Below are 14940 nucleotides of genomic sequence, written 5' to 3'. Positions count from 1 at the left end.
TACAGATAGAGATATTTGAAATATAATTCCTATTATCTTTCTGTCTCTCTGTCTCTCTATTTAAGACAGCTCAGCACAACACTTTACACACACAGCTGCTGCATCATTTACATCTCAAAGGCTTCCTGAATAAAAAGGGCAGAAAAAAAGCAAGGAGGAGGTCAACTGGATGTTCTGTGGAGAGTTCCATAGCTTGGGAGCAGCAACAGAGAAGGGCAGTTTCTTATCTTTCCACCCAAAATACCTGAGAAAGTGGGGGGAGAAAGCCCTTCTTTGCAGATCTTAAAACTTAAGCTGACTGATGTTAGGAACTCAGTCTTTCGGATAGTCTAAACTCAAGACTCATAACACTTCAAAGAAAACCAGCACTTTAAATTCTGCCTGGAAATGGACTGGGATCCACTTCAGCAGGGGTGTTCCATGGTCCCTGTAACCAGCCCTGATCTCCCATGGCTGTTGAAGTGCAAACAGCGTGCCATAATTGTGTAATTTGCCAGTGGGCTTCTCATAAGCAGCTGGTTGGTTACTTTGTGGGTAATGCTCTTCTTATTAAGAAACCAATTTATATTATTCAAAATAGCAAAGTGCTACAGTTTGTTCAAAACACATGTAAATCCTTATTGGGTGTTACATCATGTAATCATATATGTGCAGTCACGTTCTGGTCTAATCTCTAGTATATTCCAGGATAACAGATTGTAGTATAAGGTGTAAGCCTTTGAAGACTCTGAAGACTGCAGTTAGTAAACAATATGGCTAGCTATTTGCTAACTTGGACAAGATTACACTTCTGATAAACCAAGCACACTGGCTTCTAGCCTGTTTTCAGACCAATTCAAAGTGTTGATTTTTGAAAGAAAGCACAGGAGCTGACAGAGCTTTCTGCAGCACAGAGAGAAAATCAGTAAAAATTATCACACATTTATGGACTTTCATATTGCTGAAATACCATAGCATATGACCCAATACTTGTACGTTTAGACATTATTTTGGAAATGTACCTGTTTGCTACTGGGGCAGGAGATGCATCTCAAACTGTAATTATTGTTTTCATTTATTAATACCCTGCTTTTTCTCTCCACAAGGAGACTTAAAGTGGCCTACATTAAAAGTATTTCAATAAAAGGTAAAGTAAGTACCTTTACCTAAAACAGAATTAAATATCAATGCTATTAAAAATTCACAGTTAAATGTCATAAAAACATATTCAGAGTTAAAATACATAGCATCCCTTGACTTGATCTTAAAAAACCTTCTTTAAATGCCTGCTAGAATAAAAAGCTTTTAGCCTGCTGATAGAAGGACATCAGGAAGGAGGCCATTATGACTTCAATAGGCAGGTAGTTCCAGAGTTGAGGGGCAGCCACTGAGAAGACCCACTCTCTCATTCCCACAAACCAAGCTTGCGATGTCAGCCCCACACAGAGCATGTTACAGTAATCTAGACTGGGTGTAACTAAGGCATGTACCACCGTGGCCAGATCTGGCTTCTCAAGGAATGGGCACAGTTGGCACACATGTTTTAATACTGCAAAGGGCCTCCTGGCCATAGCACAGACAGTGGACACTCTCTCTTTTATTTACATTGCCTATTCAACTTTAACAGCCTCATCAGACAGTCAAGGGAAAGTGGGGGCAACAGAAAAAAGTGTGGGACAGAGGCGGAAACCTTTAGTCTCTGTTCCCTCCCATTGGGATCCATCTTCTGCCTTTCCCCTTCAGATCCATCTTTCCCTGCTACCTCCTTGTGTTCTTCAATGAGGAGTCGGGTAAACACCCGACTTGTCCAGAAGCACTCTGGACTCTGTTTCCTGCCACTGCCAGAATGGAGCCCCACGGAGTCCTGCTGAAAGTTGCCCAGCATCATGTCTTGGGCTACATTGGACTCTGTTCCAGCAGCTGAGAGAAGCGAGGAGAAGGCACTCCTCTCTCTGGGTCTGATGAGGTCATAAGTCTTAGTAAATTACAACTTTTCAATCCCTAAATTAATATTAATAAATAAAAAATTAACAAAGTTGCAAAATGTGTTAGAATCATAGCATTGTGGAAAAAAACCACAAAGGCCATGCAGTGCAACCTCCTACCATGAGGGAATATATAATCAAAGCACTGTCTCAAAGCACTCCCACCAGGTGAACATTCAGCCTCTGCTTTAAGACCTCCAGAGACTCCGTCACCCTCTGAGACAGCACATTTCACTCTCAAACAGCTCCTACTATCAGAAAATTCTTCCTAATGTTTAGATGGAATCTCTTTTCCACAATTTTAAACCATTGCTCTGTATTTTAGTCCCTGGAGCATCAGAAAACAAGCTTGGCTTCAATATGACATCCTTTTAAATATTTAAACATGGCAATCAAGATCAAACCAGTCCATCCTCCAGGAAATGAAGCCCGGCTGCTCACTGGAGGAAAGGATATTAGAGGTAAAGATGAAGTACTTTTGCCACATAATGAGAAGACAGGAAAGCTTGGAGAAGACAATGATGCTGGGGAAAATGGAAGGAAAAAGGAAGAGGGGCTAACCAAGGGAAAAATGGATGGATGGTATCCTTGAAGTGACCCCGAGCTGGGGGTGGCGACAGCGGACAGGGAGTTATGACATGGGCTGGTCCATGAGGTCACGAAGAGTCAGAAGTAACTGAATGAACAAACAACATCATATTCCCCTTTAACCTTCTGTTATTCAGGCTAAACAGACCCAACTCCTCATAGAACATGGACAACAATTTACAAATCAATATCAATATCAATCGCTTGGCAATCCTTTTAACACAATGGAACGTTATGGAATCCATCCACCTAGCTGATTAACTGAGGAGGGAGGAATATTTTAAAGTAGTTCAAAGTTTCATTGAACTTTTCTAAATAAGATAGACTTAGTTTAACAAGCTATTCATACTCATGCCATGTTACCTTCCAGTTTGGACTGCTATGGATGTATTTTGCTCATGAAAAGCACTTAAGAAGCTACAGCGATTTTTTCAGATGCCAGATTATTAAATGGGATTTACCCATTTTAGCACATTACTACAGTGCTAAAGGATCAGCGGTAGTTCATGCTCCCTTTTCAGCTACAGCTGAAGTATTTGAAATTGGCCTAAAAAGCCTAAAATCAAGTGTGGCCCATGGGATGTATGTTGTTGCTAAGCCATATTTCTCTAGCCCCTGAGCTTCCCCCTCATTTTTTAAAATGTTATTTTCCGGTGAAAAGTATTTGTGTTTCTGATTCTCCCTAAATATGATTCTTTAGTGCCAAGGCTCCCCTTTTCCATTTCAAGTTAATGCTGGCCTTGAGGAGGGAGAAGCCTTTCAGAAGAACCTTGAACATTTTATTCTTAATTTAATGTTTTCTGCATTGGTTATTATATTTTTATTATATTTTTGGATTATTTTAAAAAGCTGGGTATAAATATTTTAAAGAAATTAATCAAGTCTGTAAAATAAATTGTAAAGTTACTGAAGCAGCATAAAACTGTACTTTGGTTTATATGCCCCATTGGAGACAGAAATCTTTTAATAATTATGATTTAATGAAATAGAAACTATCACTATTATTCTCCTGCCAGCAGAAGCATAATATAATAATATTCCATGAATTTCAACACTATTGCAGCAATTACAGATTGAAATATATATATTTAAAAATACTGATATGGCAAAATTCTGCAACTTGTTTCTTGCTCATCCCTTTTTTCATTTTGTGGTTTATCCCTGTTTTATGATAACAGCATTTTCTTTTAGCAATATGATTACCAAATGTGTGATATTCCAAGCTGTTGGTAAGCTGCTTATATGAATCCCTTGTTCCGCCAGGTAGTTTTCACCTCATATCTCATGGTTTGAAAGATAAATCTGTTGTCATTCATTTATTTGTTAGATTTATATCACGCCTTTCCTCCACCTGAGTGCAAGACAGCATATGTAACTCCCTTGTCATTTTATTGTCACAACGAACCCGTGAGGTAGATCAAACTGAGATCCTTTGGTTCCACTGGCTCTTGATTGAGCTGTAGAGTGGTTTCAGGCAAGGCTTTCCCGGCACCACCACTCTGCTTTCTTCAGTTAATCTTATGGGAGCTTAACATGATATCATCCTCTACTTGCAAACCTGACACATTTTCCACCCTTTCAACTTTTTTCTAACATGAGGAAAATAGTTTAGGGAGGAAAAATAGCTACATCTAAAACTGCCCAGAGCAGGATCTAGATATAATTTTCTTGCCTCAACATAGATTCAAACTTGGATCTCCCAAGTCCCAGTCTAGCACTCCAACTACTGTACCACAATCACCTCCAGTTATGTAACTCCCTATTAAACAATTCACCTTTCCTGGAAAAAAAGAAGCCATTATAGCTGTAACAAACTTTTTTTTAAAAAAAACCACAAACTTAGCTTTATCTGCTTTTATAGACTGATGTTGATCCTTGATTTGGGGCCGGTTCATATCACATAATTATAGCACTACGATCACACTTTAACTGTTACAACAACGTCCTAGGGCATCCCGGAATTTGTTGTTTGATGAGACCTTAGAGCCCTTTGCCTAAGAATTCTAAATACCCCTCTCTAAATTGTAAATCCCAGGCTACAGTATGATGTTATAATGGCAGTTACATCAGAATCATAGTGCTGCAATCAGGGTAAATAGTGTTAAAGTTCCCCACTGTATCTTCATACTTTGGCCACTCTGGTTTCTTTCTTTTTCTGCTCCACTTCACTTTGTCTTCTTATTGTTTTGTGTTTTCTAGTCAATCAAGCTTTGATCTCCTCCTCCTCTCCCTTCCCTTACTGAGTGTCATGTTTAAATTTATTGTTTTTTCTTGTAACAGCAATCCTGGTAGAGCTCCTGTTCACCTTGGACGAGTTGTAAAAGGATGGACATTGTGGCACCCCATCAGGCCCGTAGCAAGGATTTTGATTCGGGTGGGGCTGGGATTTAGCTTGGGGGGGGGGGGCTGAGTCTGGGAGAGAGAGGATCTACCCTAACAAACCTTTTATATTGTTATCCCAATACCCCCATGCATATGGGATATATTGAGCATGGTGATCAGATCATGATATGAATAAACATAACAGTTTAAATCATAAATGTAAGGCCTTCTCGCGGACCACCCTGAGAAGTTTTTGGGGCGGGGGGGGGCTGAAGCCCTTCAAGCCCTCCCCCTGGCTACATGCCTACACCCTGTGGGTTCAGGTGGAATTGAGCACTTATGTGGAGGCAAATCCACTAATCTTGCTTGGTTCCCACACCAAGTACAGTGAGCGAAATGCAATGCCTTGGCATTCATTTCCAACAAACCATTTTACTATGTTCTCTGCAATCCCCTTTCCTTTATTGGCCTCCCAGAGGTAACACAAACACACCTTTCCTGTTTGACATTTGGTTCACCTTCTAATTTTTCCATATTTCTAGGCCTTTCCCTATGGGTTTTGTCTATTTCTTGGAGACTATTTTCATTCTGTTCTGTTTGTTACTCTATGTCATGTTACACTGCTAACAGACATTGAGCATATGCTATATATACAGGAATGCATGCACACATATATTTTAACAGCAAACTAGTTCTGCTGGTGTTTATATTTGGACAAAATTGCACCATTTACACATAAGATAGAGCTGTCAGTAGGCTGAGGAAACCTCCAGGATTTCAGAGGAAATCTTTAGAGGGAAAAGACAGCCTGTAGAATAAGGCAATGGCAAGAATATGAACTTCCTCTCTCTTTCCTTTCAAATTCCTTCCCAAAGTCAACCTCACATTGGGTTACACAGTTTAAAATGTTATCCCACATTTCAAGCACATTAAGATAATGAAGTATAACAGAGCCCATCACACAATATAGATAGACTTCCACCTTGCATCCATTATGCTTTGTTAGGGAAGTGGCTTTTTCTTCCTTCCACATAGAATGATCAGAGCCTTTCACAATCTGCCACTTTTTCTAATAGTAACCCCCAGTAGCCATTCCAGAAGTGGAAGAAAAAGGAGAAAGACCTGGCTATGTTTCCATAGGCAAAGGAAGGCTGACAACACCTTCTTTTGACACCTCTGAAAAACCTCAGCAAATTTTAGTGGAAGATGTTATTAGTCTGCATCTGACTATCTTTGTCTGTATCTTTGATTCCTCCTCACACTATGGCTGTTGTTGGCTGGAAGTCCACTTCTCATTTTGAAAAATGGGTATTACAGGACCACTACCACCAAAGGTGAATTCTTCTCCTGGAGGCTTGCAGGAAAGGCAGTCCACATTTTGGGGGCCAGAACGTGGCATTCCAGTGAATTGAGAGTCAAAATCTGCAACAACAGTTTGAAGGTTGCATGCTGTTTGAGGTCACAAATTTTCACCTGTTTTCCTAAACACTCTAAAGGTACTAGATTCTGTTTGATCTAAGAAGCTAAGTAGGATCATGTCTTGTTAGTACTTGAATAGGAGACAACCAAGGAATACCAGAGCTGTAGGTACTGCACTACAGAAAAAGGCAGTGATAAACCACTCCGAGACATTCCTTGCCCAAGAAAGCAATATGAAAATCACGGATCACCAAGAGTTGACAGGTGACTTGAAGGCAGATGCAAACACAAATATTACATATTTCCAGCAACCCCAGTTCTCCATCCCTCCTTTTATCTCTGTCTCTTTTTCTCTATCACAAATTCAGCTCTTTCTCACTGTCTCACTGTCTACTGAGCTAAGCCAATTAGTTCATAGTGATTATATAAGCACATGTTCCTCTCTGTTAGTCATGCCTCCTCTCTTCTTCTTTTTGTCTATTGCCTCCTCTCTGTCAAATCTCAGACTTCTCAAGAAATTACCCTGTCTTTTTGTTCTTTCATGCACTGTGCAGTCTGATGGGACTATATAAGATACATAAATAATAACAGAAGGGTCATGGCATAGAACTCTAGCAAGCAGAAGCCAAAGTATGTTATTAAGGAAGTAAATATTTATGCCAGCTCTTTCTGCCAAATCAATTCCGAATTCAGAACAACAAAAATGTCAGAGCCTATTGTTTTAATATACATTAAAAACTTCGGGTAGTGACTAGAAAATGTTTGCTAACATCACATAATGATATTGCACTTGCCATATAAAACAAAACAAAAAAAACAACAAAAAAGAACTGGCATAAAAGGCATTTTGTCTCCATTTCTGGAGTTGAAATAGCTTACACCAAGGTTGTTCTCCAAGGTTTTATTTGCTTTTTTATTTCTTTAATTGATATTCCAGCTTTCTCCCAACATGGAACCCAAGGCAGCTCACAGCACAAACTGAAAGAAGTCAAACTCAATGACAAAAAGTAAAAAAGTACTTTATTAAAATATTAATGCAATAAATGACATAAAAGCATTAAAACAAAATAACAATAAAATGCAGCAAATCCTCCCCACTACTATTAAGCTGTTTTTTAATAGACAGTGAGTCACCATATGGCAGGCATGTCTAAAGGCCTTGGGGCCTATTGTGGCCCTTGTTCAAATTTTCATTGGCCCCCAGCCTCTGTCATAAAATCAATAACATGCGGCCCGCCAACACTGTGTGTTGACCACAATATAAAATTCATGTGTACAAAAAGCGATTTTATATTTCACCATAAGATGAGTCCTCTTATGGGCCAAAAATAAAGTTATTTATTATTATTTAAGATGGCACTCAAACCGACCAGCACCTCACAGCCTCAGCCACCCTCATGCGTATACTCTGGCAGAGCCTCGAATAGCTGCTCCCAATTCGCTCGTTCACTTGCAGCACTGTCTTCTGCTTTGCTGTGCTCATGAGCATGTCCACCTTCACTGGGTGTTTCTTCTAAAAAAGAACACCCTGTTGATTTTGTGCCTTATTGACCTCAAGTTTGATTTCCCTCTGGTTGTTCCTTCTCCTTCTCCTTCTCCTTCTCCTTCTCCTTCTCCTTCTCCTTCTCCTTCTCCTTCTCCTTCTCCTTCTCCTTCTCCTTCTCCCTCTCCCTCTCCCTCTCCCTCTCCCTCTCCCTCTTCCTCCTCCTCCTCCTCCTCCTCCTCCTGCTCCTCTCTCTTTTTCTTTCTCTCGCTCTCTCTCTCTCCCTCTCTCCCTCTCTCTCTGTTTTACCACTCCCACCATCTCCTTGGGCAGTGGAGGGGATTGCATGTGCACGCAGTGGAAAAGAGCAAACTTACAGGTGCAACAAGCGAATTCTCCCCAAAGACGTTACAGTCTCCCAGGGAACTCTCTCTAAGTATGCAGATTTGTGAGGTATTTTCCAATTTTGAGATTAGTAAAAGTTGAACGGATGTATGTTTCATATAAATATTTGATGTTTTTAGCATGATCATGGTTTGTGTCTTTCTGTATGCTGTTATGCTCCTATCCCACATGGTGCTTTAGTATTAACTCCACCAATACGTCCAAGGATTGGATTGAAATCCATGAAAGCACATGCTGGAATGAATGGGTCTCAAAGGTGGTGCTTGATTCCTATTCCTCCTCTTTTAAAATACAACTCAAAAATGCACATACACATGTGGGTGTTTCTTTGTGTTTCTGTGTGTATATACAGTGTTCCCTCACTACTTCGCAGTTCGCTTTTTGCGGACTTGCTGTTTCACGATTTTTAATAAACACTAAAATAATATTATAAATAATAAAAAATATGATTTACAGTGGCGGTACTCTCAGTCGGGTGTGGGCGGCAGGGCGGAGAAGGAGCCCAAACGGCAACAGGAGGAGGAGGAGGTGGCACCATGTTCCCCTACCTCTTTCTTCCCATGTTCCCTTCCTTCCTTCCTTTCTCCCTCCCTCCCTCTTTCTACTTCCTTCCTATGGAGAAGCATAGCATCCCTACTTCACCGATTTTCACTTATTGTAGGTGGTCCTGGAACATAACCCCCACGATAAATGAGGGAACAATGTATATGCACATGCACTTACACAGATAAATTATAGATATTATTATATTCTGCTTTTTCCTCTCTTAAAAGAGACTTTAAATGTTTATATTTATTTGTATGCCATTTGCAATAAAATTCATAAAATAGTTCATTTGCATTTAATGTTAATGGTTTTAAAAAAGTCAGACTGAATGGTCAATCCTGACTCATTTTCAGCTCACCAAATATGATCCTCTCTGCAAAAAGTGTGGACACCTTTGCCATATGCCTTTCAAATGAAAAGGTCTTTATCTGTTGGTAGAAGAAGGGCAATGAGAGGCCAAAAAAGTCCTCCAAGGGAGAGAATTTCACAGCCATCAAGGCTTTCTTCCATGTCCTCATTAAACTTTTAAGATGCTGAGATCAAAATAAATAAAGCATTCCCCAAATATTTTAAAGCTCTGGCGGTTCTTTTAGGAATATACAGGCCTAGCATCCCTTGTTCCGAATTCCAAAACACGCTGAAATCTGAAATGGTCTACATGGGTGGCTGAGAGTGACCCTTTATTTTCTGATGATTCAATATACTCAAACTTTGTTTCACACACAAAATATTGTGAATAAAGATATCTTGAGGATATGTATATAAAGTCTCCATAAAATATAAATGAACTCTGTGTTTAAGCTTGAGTCCCATTTTCATGGTACCTCATGATGTAGATGCAAATATTACAAAATCTGGGGAAAATGCAAAATAAAAAATATATCTGCTTCAAAGCATTTTAGATAAGGGATGCTCTAACATTTTTCAAATAGTCTTGGCTTAAGCCATATAAGACTTTACTGAACATGCCAGCACTCTGAATTGTTCTTGGAAATCAACTTGTGGCCTGCAAAATTTATTTTGTGCTCCTTGACATCTTGAGAAGCCTCACACCATCCTTTGTTTTTCAGAAAAAGTGAGGAAGAGGTCAAATCACAGCACTGGAAGCAATTAATCCTTTATCTAGGTTACAGGGCCATGGTGCACTTTTTAACATCAAAACATCTATTTTTCAAAACCAAGAATAGAGTTTTGGTCACATGTGAGTCGCTTTGGGGGGGGGGGGGGAGATTCTACTTCCTATGGAGCCTTTGGAGGCTCCTTGGACATGAAGTTGGCCTCAGATCCACTGAAGTTCCCCACAAAAGACTGGCATTATCCATGTTCTCATTCAAGAAGCCAGGGACAGTGAGGGATGAAGCCAGGGGCAGATGGGAAATGCCATGTGATGGCAAGGGGGCGATGTGGGCTGCTGCCTGTTGGTTTCCCCTGCTGCCCCATGGATTCCCTCACTGTCCCCAGGTTTATGGACATCTGTCTGATGAGGTCCCTAATTATGACTCGTTAGAATGTTTACTCTTGATTGCGGTTTGTCATCTTTTTCCCATGACATTTTTGAATGCGATAAACTATGTCTGAAACTCTCTGGTTACTGATACATATATTCTTTTAAAATCACTATTAGTTTAGATATGTAAAGGTAAAGGTTTCTCCTGACATTAAGTCCAGTCATGTCTGACTCTGGGGGTTGGTGCTCATCTCCATTTCTAAGCCAAAGAGCTGGTGTTGTCCGTAGACACCTCCAAGGTCATGTGGCCGGCATGACTGCATGGAGCGCCATTATATGCAATAAGAAATGAAGCAGAAATGAAAATTTGCATTAAAATGCAATTTTTAGGAGGAGACATTGCTGAAATATATCATTACACATAGTTCCATCTCTCTGCTGTAAATACACACACATCTGATACACTGATCCATTGCAAACACCTCTAGGCTATCACACACTGAGATAGATCTGACCCTTTCTATAAAAAGCAGAGCCTCGTAGAGTTCCTGAGTGTTTCCATGTAAAATCTGTGAATGTCAGCATCATCAAGGTAACAAGATGTTCAGAAGTTTGAGTCATTGGATTTGTTTGCATGAAAAATAAGTTAGAGTTCCATTGGTGTCCTGTCTTGTCATGCATGTACGATGTTTTGGTGTACACAGTTTCATCATTTTCAGTTGGAGATGCTAGACATCTCACAACTTTCTTCCTGAAATAAAACAGGAATTAATTGTCTGGTTTGTTGGAAGAGAGAAGAGAGAGAGGAGAGAGGGGAGAGGAGAGGAAAAGACACACACACACACACACACACACAGAGAGAGAGAGAGGGGGGGAGGGAGGGAGGGAGAAGGCTATGGTCATATGGCATAATAAGCCAACCTTGGAGCAAATTTCCACGGTTTAATAACTTGCTCGTGCAGTAAACATGAGCAACTGAACAGCATACTACTTGTTTATAGCAAGCCAAGTTCCCATGGGTCCTCAGATTGCTATATCATGTGAACCCACTGTGAAAGGCCAAGCTATCCTAGCTATCTTGAATATTTTAAAGGGAAAATAATCTGATTTCATTTGTGAAGGCTCCAGAAAGCATTTATACATTGACATGTTGATGAAATCAACAACATTATTAGACATTACATAGACACATTTTCCGAAAGACCAGAAGTGGCTTCCATGCCAGATAAGCTATTATCTGAAGCATTCCATGTAGAATTTAACACAATACAAAGAGACTCTACAAAAAGACACTCCTTAGATTTCTGAAATAATGGGCTTTATTCATTCAAGCCATTCAAGACTAGACTAAAGTCAAAACCCACCCCTTCCTTTCAATTGTAAAATGAAGTATCAAGATTACTGTAGTTTAACCTTCTCAAGAACTGTACATAAAATGATAGTGCACACTGCACATACATGCACACATACACAAATATTAAGGAGATATTGTGATTGAATTTTCCCATTAAAAGGCTGCATTCATTTTGTCCTATATGCAGTTATGGACTGAAAATATGCAGAGGACTTGTAAAGTATCTAAAAGTAACTGAATGCTTTGTAGATATATGTGTGTTCATATTTTATTTTGAGACTATTGTGTGCACTCCTATATCTTCTAACATATCTATACACATATTTGCTTTGAAGCTAAACGGAGATGCAGGTAATAAATAAAAATGTATTGTTGTTATTGTTGTTGTTTTGTAGTAGAAGTGGTGTGACTGCAGACCTTACAGGCACCATTGCATTTACTTAATAAGGGGGTTTCTGATACCATGATAAAATGGAGATGTTATCCAAAAGTCAGATGAAGATTAGGACAGGTAACAATGATGCCCATCCTATGAGGATAAGACACTTATGTGTAAAGATACATTACTGAATATCAGAATGAGAATTGCTCATGCCCTTGTATTTCTGATTTCTGTGGCTGGTTGTGAAAGCTGGACAGGGAAGAAAATTAACATCAAGAGAATCAATTCATTTGAAATGCAGTGTTCCAATAGCATTCTACAGATACCATGAATTGGAGGAAATTAAATCTGAAATCTCTCTAGAAGCCAAAATGAACCAAACGGAGTACTTTGAACATACCATGATATGATATATACCTGTTGGAACTTAACAACATCCTGCACAAGCTTGTAGTCCTCAGCAGGGACTAACGACCTCATCAGACTTGCCGTCAAATTGCCAAACATTGTGTGGCAAATCTGGGTGTGTCTGTCCGTGGATGTAGGGAACCTGTGCGCAACATCGCCCAACTCACCCATTGCCTCATCCTACGGGGGGGGGGGGGGGGAGAGCACGCCAGGTGCCCAGCTTCCCCTGTTGATCCAATGCAACACTTGTTGCCACTGTGATGGAATGCACTGGTTCGTCAATACTTTGGCGATGGAGTCATGCTGGAAGTTGCTCCATGTCATGGGATAGGAGCCAGTGGGCCCAGTCGCAAAAGTATTGACAAACTGGCGAACGCTGCCAAAAAGTACTCATGTGATGAGGTTGTTAGATGATGATGATGATGATAATAATAATAATAATAATAATAATAATAATAATAATAATAATAATAATTTATTGGTATTTTGCCCTATCTCTCCAAGGAGACTCAGGGCGGGTTCCAGCAAACGCAAACAAAAAGGCAAACATTCAATGCCCTGAAAACAGCCATAGCATAAATACAATAACAACACACACAAATCCCAAAGTAATCAACATCTAACAGCAAATTGTAACATAAAACTAAAATTACATAATCAGTTAAATTATATCTAACCGAATAACATGAACCTTGAACTTCAGAATCACTAAAGATTCAATTAAGAGTGTTAAAATTAATTATGTTGCTGTAATGTCAACAGCAAGTTTTCCATTCCCTGTATGGAATTCCGGTTAGTAATCTGGCTGCTGATCTCTGTACCAATTAAAGCTTCCGAATTGATAGGCAGATGAGTTAGTTGACAGAGGAAAGTCCTTCCCCCATTGGCCTCTTTGTCTGCATTTAACTCTGTTCTTTCCTCCAACCACCTTGTTTGCTAGACTGATACTTCTCAGAGACAGGGCTCTTTTTCTGAGCACTTGGCAAACCCTTGAGTTCTCCATTTTATTCTTCTTTTGTTCTTCTCCTGTGAGCATGGAGACAAGATGTCTGCTGTGAGTTAATTAGATGGCTAGACCCTGTTAACTTTCCTATCTTGATATGTAGTTCTTTGAATAAAGTCTTTTTATAACTTTTAAAGCTTGATTCTGCTCTGGAATTCCTTAAGTTCAATAGCTCCCTTGCTGGCACAAGAAGTTTCTGACCTAGTGAACTGCTGCCATTGCTGCTGTTATTGCTTTAGTATTTTTGATTTTTTTCCCCTTTTTGTGAATTTACCCCCCAAGAATACCTCTGGGAGACAGTCAGAAAAGAGGAAGGCTATATTACAGATGGATAAACTTCATGAAATAATCCACAGCCCTAAATTTGCAAACTGGGGTTGTTGCCTGGAGCTTTTGGAAATCTCTCATTCATAGATGTAGGTGACTTTACACTGATTTACACTGATTTATCAATAATATATGAATAGAACTTTAAAATGTTTTGGAAATCCCATTCTTAGTGGGTGAGGATGCTACAGGATAACAAAGACAGGCATTTTATATTGTCTTACTGAACAAACAATAGACAAAAAAAATCAAAATGACATGTTTGTTTTATCTTGAGTTATAGCACTAATTTACTAGGAATCATGCCAAGAACTGGATTATAGATACCCAGATTTTACTGAGATTCTTGTGAAGAGCAATTACAGAGCTGACAAGCCTCATTATATATCTGCTAAATGATCATCTTGAGAATACATTTCCCAAAGGTATTAATATATTAATGTGTATATGTGATCTGTAAGTGTATGAGAGCATGTAGGCTCTCCAGATAAAATTTATACATATCTTTTGAAAAAGACTTGTTTTACTGGCTGTAAACTAGTACAAATGTCTATTTCTTATGTTTATATTGCCTTTACTGGCAGAGACAATCCATGTATGGGAAGAGGCCCATGGATGATGTTGTAAACAGACTCTTGTTTCTAAAGGACAGCCAGCCAGATGGTAAGGAAAAGCTCTGTGGCTTGCATTTGCAGAGACTGAGCCCATGAAGTAAGGAAGTTCTTTCCTGAAATGAACCAGCCCTTAATGGTTATAATAAATCTTTTCTTGGCAGCACCACAGCTTAGTCTTCCTTATTTCTAAAAGCACCAGATAGTGTCTGATCTTGAGGCCTAAGATGAGAGATCACTAATGAATATCAAATGCTGTAGGAAGGAACTGACAAAATCACCTCTGAGTATTTCTTACCTTACTTATTTTCCCTCTCTATTATCCAACATTGGTGAACTGATATTTAGGTGAGATCTTTCTCCTTTTGTATCCTTTACTTAGCAACTCTAATTAAAAGCCCCAGAACAACAGTGTCCACAGCACTTTCAGAGTAGAATTGTATTCTTTACGTATAACAGATTTCTATTTAAGAAGTTGTCTGATGAGAGTCTTGTTTGTAAGTGTCCTCTGTTGAATCACTTGCAAATTCATAGTTAACAGGGTACGGAACCAACCAATTCCCAGAGCCAGAAGCTTTGCAGGTGCCCTCTAATTGGGAGAGATTATTCATGTAAGGTTCTTCAGAAAGCTATTTAAAACAAGATTTCATATATGCTGTAAACAAAGGGTCTTCATTGTAC

General features: G+C 39.4%; 1 long non-coding RNA gene across 2 annotated transcripts in view; it reads right to left on the bottom strand.

Moving 5' to 3' along the window:
* LOC103278542 (uncharacterized) overlaps positions 1–14940 on the bottom strand; it is an 84387-nt gene that overhangs the window by 37474 nt on the left and 31973 nt on the right. The window contains exon 4 of one of the 2 annotated variants that reach the window (XR_010006026.1): positions 12778–13344. The exons of the other annotated variant lie outside the window; for it this stretch is intronic. This is a non-coding gene — a long non-coding RNA (uncharacterized LOC103278542). Of the gene's footprint in view, positions 1–12777; positions 13345–14940 lie in introns of those variants that run through there. 2 annotated transcript variants of the gene reach the window in all.

Source organism: Anolis carolinensis, chromosome 4 (genome assembly GCF_035594765.1).
Source record: "Anolis carolinensis isolate JA03-04 chromosome 4, rAnoCar3.1.pri, whole genome shotgun sequence".
Taxonomy (NCBI): domain Eukaryota; kingdom Metazoa; phylum Chordata; class Lepidosauria; order Squamata; family Dactyloidae; genus Anolis; species Anolis carolinensis.
This window is presented reverse-complemented; position numbering and strand designations above follow the sequence as displayed.